Genomic DNA, 5,756 nt, shown 5'->3' on the forward strand with positions numbered 1-5,756 from the left:
GATAAGGATGAGCTGTTCTTACACAAATTTGCCACACATCGAACCTTCAGTCACTTTTGTCGAACATTTGGTGTACTGTATTATCTAGCAGTTTTAGGTTAAGTTGAACATGTTCCCTTTGGTTGAACGTTCAATGTACCTTTTGACACAAAGCCCGATGCCTAAACAATAACATACGTCATAACATCGAGTGTTCATGATGTAAGCTTTGAATGTTTGGTGTACTATTTTATCGAACATTCGGCATCCCTCGTCGAACGTTCGGCCAGGATAGAAAATAAAAAATCACTTCCTTAACCAACCCCAACATTAATTAAGGCTTACTTAACCTTAATTAATGGTGGGGGAATTACAATGTTGATGATAAATGATGATGTTTAAAGATATTTTAATTTGTATCAAATAATTTATTTTCACTTTTTGCTATAGTATTCTTTGATAGATTAGTGTTATGTAATGACTTCAGCTAAGTACCAGTTAATTAGTGTGCAGGAGCTATGAATAACACTCCATGTTAAATATTTTAGTTATTTAATTTTGTGGGCGTTACACATAACCCCTCAGACAACCTGGGGTAGCACCACATTCACCAGCTGAGGGGGCCAATCCAGGAGCCCCTAATCGAGGGTAATTTAACCGAGGAATAATGTGACCAAGGAGGAACATACATGGAAAGTGTTATTTAAGGAAAGGCAATCCACCTTTATTTCCTTGCTTATTTCGGACCCGGGATTCTAGGAGGGAAGATCGACCCTATAAGGAAGGAGATCGGCATGGAAGACCCATAGGGAAATATCTTTGTACACTACAAAAAATAAGCTCATTAGCGGCGGGACAATTTGGCCGCTAATGAGCACTTTGTTGTCGCTATTGATCAATAGTGGCGACAGGTGGCCGCTAATGCGCTTGTTGGTAATAGTCGGACGCAAATGACTATTAGCGCCCACATGTTGGGGTCCCTGCTAATGTTTGGTGAATAATGGCGACATGTATGGCCGCTAATAATAATTTTGCGTGCCGCAAAAATAATCTAATTGAAACCAGGAGTGGCCGATAATATGTGACAAATAGCGACGACCTGTATGTCGCCGCTAATTGTGAATTATTAGTGCCGCCGCTATTTGTCAAGTATTAGTGGTGACATAAGTCGCCGCTAATACTTTAATTTTTTTTTTTTTTTTTTTTTTTTTTTTTAAAAAAAAACATATTAGCAGGGTCACCACTATTGGTTAAGTATTAGCATCGCTGCAAATAATATTAAAAATTCAAAAAAATATATATTTTTTGAAAAAATTATTTTTGGGTACCATTATATATAATTACCTGTCAAACTTACCATTAAACTCCTACATTATACAATATTTCCACACCATATCATTAAAAATCAATTGTAATGATTACACAAAAGGTAATCATATGTATTAAAGTTTGCTATGAGGATATGGAAGTGAAAGAGCTAGAACTAGACTCATTTCATATTTGTCAAGAAATTGAAATTGAGCCAAGAACCACATAAATTTTGCTAAACAGATATCCATATACATGTCATAGTTGGTCTCTAAGTTTCAATTAAGTTATCTTTTTTTTTAAGACGATTATATAATAGGGGAAGCAGGAAGAAAGCATTCGTCAATTCTCGTCAATCAAGATCGGGGCTTAGGCTACCCATGTAAGAGAGAGCAATCAATTCATATGCAAGAAAAAAAAAATAAAAATTGATTGGAAATGAGTCACTAGTTTTGCAATGAAGCATGTTGGACAAGATTGTGCTGGATACTAGACAGCTTTTATTTTGAAAGTTTATCAAGTGTCTGATTTTCAAGAAGACACCGAGACATTTTTGTTAGAGAGTTATGAATCTAGATTATGTGAAAATCAGAAATCACCAAGGTAACACTTTGTAGGAAATGGCATGTTGCTTGACAAGCACCAAACAAGAAGAGAATGACTTTCTTTTAGTGACACATCCAAGTGTTAAACTCGGATCTGGAATTGCAACTTTTCAAAGAGATAAGACAATTAAAAAATTCTACTTCCTAGATATGTCTGCTTACAGATTAAGACGATCCAAAATTCTAAACTCCAAAATCCAGATGCAAGTAATTCAATGATAATATTGGAGCACAAATGTATGTCAAATTTATACTACAAACCGCAAACACTAGAAAAGCCACAATTTAACATCTCACTGCAGACAGAAATAAGATGTCTATGAACATGAAAAACAGCTGGATCAAGCAACATGACAGAATTTCCTCTTTGCTTAAGGATAGACAAATAGAATAAACATAACTAATGTTATGAATAACTCAACATATAAGATAATCTTATGCTTGAATGATAATAGGAAGTCCACGTTCATTCTAATTGACAATTCTAAGGAGTAGAGGGACAGATTCTAGGGCAAGAAAAGGAAAAGAAAAGAAAAGAAGATAAAGTTAACATAGTCTAGAAGTTTTCGAGGATCCTTTTAAATTCAGATGCACCTATTATCATAATACAAACCATTACAAACCAAAGCTTATACAAAGTCTTATACAAAATACAAGAAAAGCTTTTAAATTATTAAAAATCTTAGGAATTTAAAATACCATTTATATTTGATGATTAATTCTAATGTTTAACATCTTGATGTTAGTTTTCTTAAGTAACCTTTGGACTGGAGAAATGGATAGAATAATAATTTGTACTGTGGCATTAGAATAATAATTATCTAGTTTATGGACATGAACTAAGGTTACCACTAGAAAAAGGTAAGAAAGTATAGGATGTAGCAAATCCCTCATAATCCAATGCTCATCAAATAAATATCGAGGCCACTACTTCTAATTTTCACATAAATTCTTCATTGGGATTGAAAGCAAAATTCTTGAACAAAATTCACATATAAATAATTAAGGCACACACATCACATTCATGACAATTTGTATGCAAAAAATCAACAATCATAGTGCATTTATAAGGCATATGCTTATTCAAACTAGCCACAAAAATTACCAAAACCACAACCCGTAAATAGTGAAATTTTATATACTTGGCAAAACTGGGAACCATATATCCAACCAACAGTTATAACAACCAGCAACCATTGAACATATATAGTCAATAGCCAAACACTCCAAATAATTTGTACTCATCCTTATAACTCTATGCAAACCTCCTGCTTGCTACATTTTACAATACTTCCACCAATAAGTGAATGACAATGGGATTGAAATAACTTACCATCACTTGAACCCTTTAGCACCGCAATTTCTTGCCCATCTTTCTCTCTTGCCATCCTGCATACACTTAAAAAGAAAATTGTGTTATATAATTCTACTCCCTTGCTTTGTTTACTCAAAGTTCTTTAACCTTGATAAACAAGTCAATGGAAGTTTACTATTCAAAGTTCTTAAATGGAAAATTTTCTTAATCACTTACCCTGTAATAAAAACCATAATTGTTCAAATCTTTTATACTAGATACAAACCATAATTGTTCGAATCTTTTATACTATTATACAGGGACAGAGGGAGGGGGGCTGGTAAGGGTCATGGCCCCCCCTCAATTTCTTAAAATAATAATAATAAGGTTGGAAAAAAAAATTATAAAAAAACCAAAAAAAATATATAAGGTAAAAAATAAAAATTTGGCCACTGCCCTTGCCCATAAGAGCTTCTGGCTCTGTCCCTACTATTATAGAAAGTCTTTAAGAAACAAAACTACAACCAAAGTGCCCTCAAACTTTGTCTTGGCTTCATTGACCTCCAGTAGATCTCCCTCCATGCCTAGGAAAAATAGAGCTCATATCATAATCAATAATCTTTCTAACAAATACATATCAGATATGTGTGTGTGTGAAAATTCTTGCGATTGGAAAAATTGTCTAACCAGTCCTTCTTCTTGTGTGTATCCCTATAAATTTCGAGAGAACCAGGTTTGGCACTAGTTTTCTTTATCTGCACATAAAACACATTGTTGTACAAATTTATTTAACTTGCAAGTGCACGAATTGTTTGCAATATAGTGTTTTGCAAGTGCAAGGTCGATCCCATAGGGAATTGTGTTGCGAAAAATCAAATTTCTATTCAAACTAATCTTATTTTAACCTAGTTCCAAATTTAGGGTTTTTAAACAAAATAAAACATAAACTTAACAAATCAAAGATAACATTCTAAGGTTTTGGAATCCACACCCACCAAATCATAGCAACATATTCTCATGCTCATCAACACATATTTGAAGTTCTCACATACAAATCTTAGGTATACTCTACTTTGCTTCAAATCGTTTGAATCATTCAATGAATCCGTTCTTTACACAAATCACAAAAGATACCTGGTGTTCCCCAAATCATCCATTGTAGGGGTGTACAATCGGTTGCGGTTTTAGTTATTTGCTCATAACCGCAACCGTAACTGGAGTCCACAGTTATTCTCATTTCAATAACCACAACCGCAACCGGTACCAGATGCGGTTTTAATCAACCGCAGGTTATCTGGTTATTGAAAACCGGTTTTCATATATTGTTGAATCTTTTCATTTTTTTTTTCATCCAATCACGGGGACTTATTGGACATTGAGAAAGCAACATTTTGGATATTTAACAATCTTGAAGCTTCTGTCTCATCTGATATGGATGCTACCACATCAAACACTGCATCTGATCCCACTAGCGCTGAACTACCCGATGGAGGAGGGGGTGAGTTCCTTCTTCGTAAGTTTATTTATTTATTTTGTAAAAATATTTATACCACCTCGTACTGATTTTTTCTTGGCTACATGTTTTTGTGGCTGCTTTTACTTTCCTCTTGATTGGCAACGACAAAAATTTCTTCCAAAAACTAGTGTTGCATTTTTATTAGCTGCTTTCTTTCGTCCAAGTTGATGCTTGTCTGACAGCATAAAGTAACCTCGATTATTATAAATAAGTAGCGTGGTTTATCATTTAAATTATCAGCTTATTTGCTTTATTTTGGTTTATATTGGAATATATTTGTTCTCTTTGGATGCTTTTCACTTATAATCATAGGGTGTTGACTATTGAGTGCTGTATGTAATGCTTATGATTATTGCTTGGATTTAACTAAATATATATGTTACACATTTGCCTCATGTCATATTCTGTTTCAAAATGTTCCAAAGTTTGATTTGATAAACTTTTTAAATTATCTCTAAATAATTTCAACTATAATTCCACTTTTTAAATTCCATTTTTGTAATATATATATAAAATTATAATTATATATAATAAAAAAAGCCGGTTACTGGTTACCTGGTTATTAACCGGTTTTTTAAAATGCAATAACCGGTAACTGCAACTGGGTACCCAGTTATCCAGTTGGGGTTTTTCTAGTTTTTTCGGTTTCCCAATTTTTCTGGTAGCGGTTGTTGGCGGTTATTAGCGGTTATCGGTTATTTTCGGTTAATAACTGCCCCAATTGTCCACCCATAATCCATTGTATCCATTCAAAGAACAAATCACAATGGATACCTTGTTTTTCACCAAATCATCAAATGTACCCGTTGAACGAAACACAATGAATACCCAACGTTTTGATAGATAAAACCCAAGCAATCAATTAAATGAGACAACCTCAAATCATCACTTGTATCCGAAAATCACAAGAGATACCCAAAAATCATCTCAAAAATCAAATAGAAGTAAAACAATTAGAAATCAAAAGCCCATAAACTCAAATAGCATAAACAAGCATGAAAACATAGTTTCTCTCAATGGTGAGGCTTCATCCTCAACCCTAGATGAGAGTTTA

At 33.7% G+C, this 5,756-nt stretch overlaps 1 non-coding gene across 1 annotated transcript; it reads right to left on the reverse strand.

Moving 5' to 3' along the window:
- Positions 1-2,776: 2,776 nt before the first annotated feature.
- On the reverse strand, positions 2,777-2,856 carry LOC133876608 (small nucleolar RNA R21). Its single transcript, XR_009901596.1, has one exon. It is a non-coding gene; the product is annotated as a small nucleolar RNA R21 (small nucleolar RNA).
- Between the last annotated feature and the right edge of the window lie 2,900 nt (positions 2,857-5,756).

The sequence above is a fragment of the Alnus glutinosa genome, chromosome 8, assembly GCF_958979055.1.
Source record: "Alnus glutinosa chromosome 8, dhAlnGlut1.1, whole genome shotgun sequence".
NCBI lineage: Eukaryota > Viridiplantae > Streptophyta > Magnoliopsida > Fagales > Betulaceae > Alnus > Alnus glutinosa.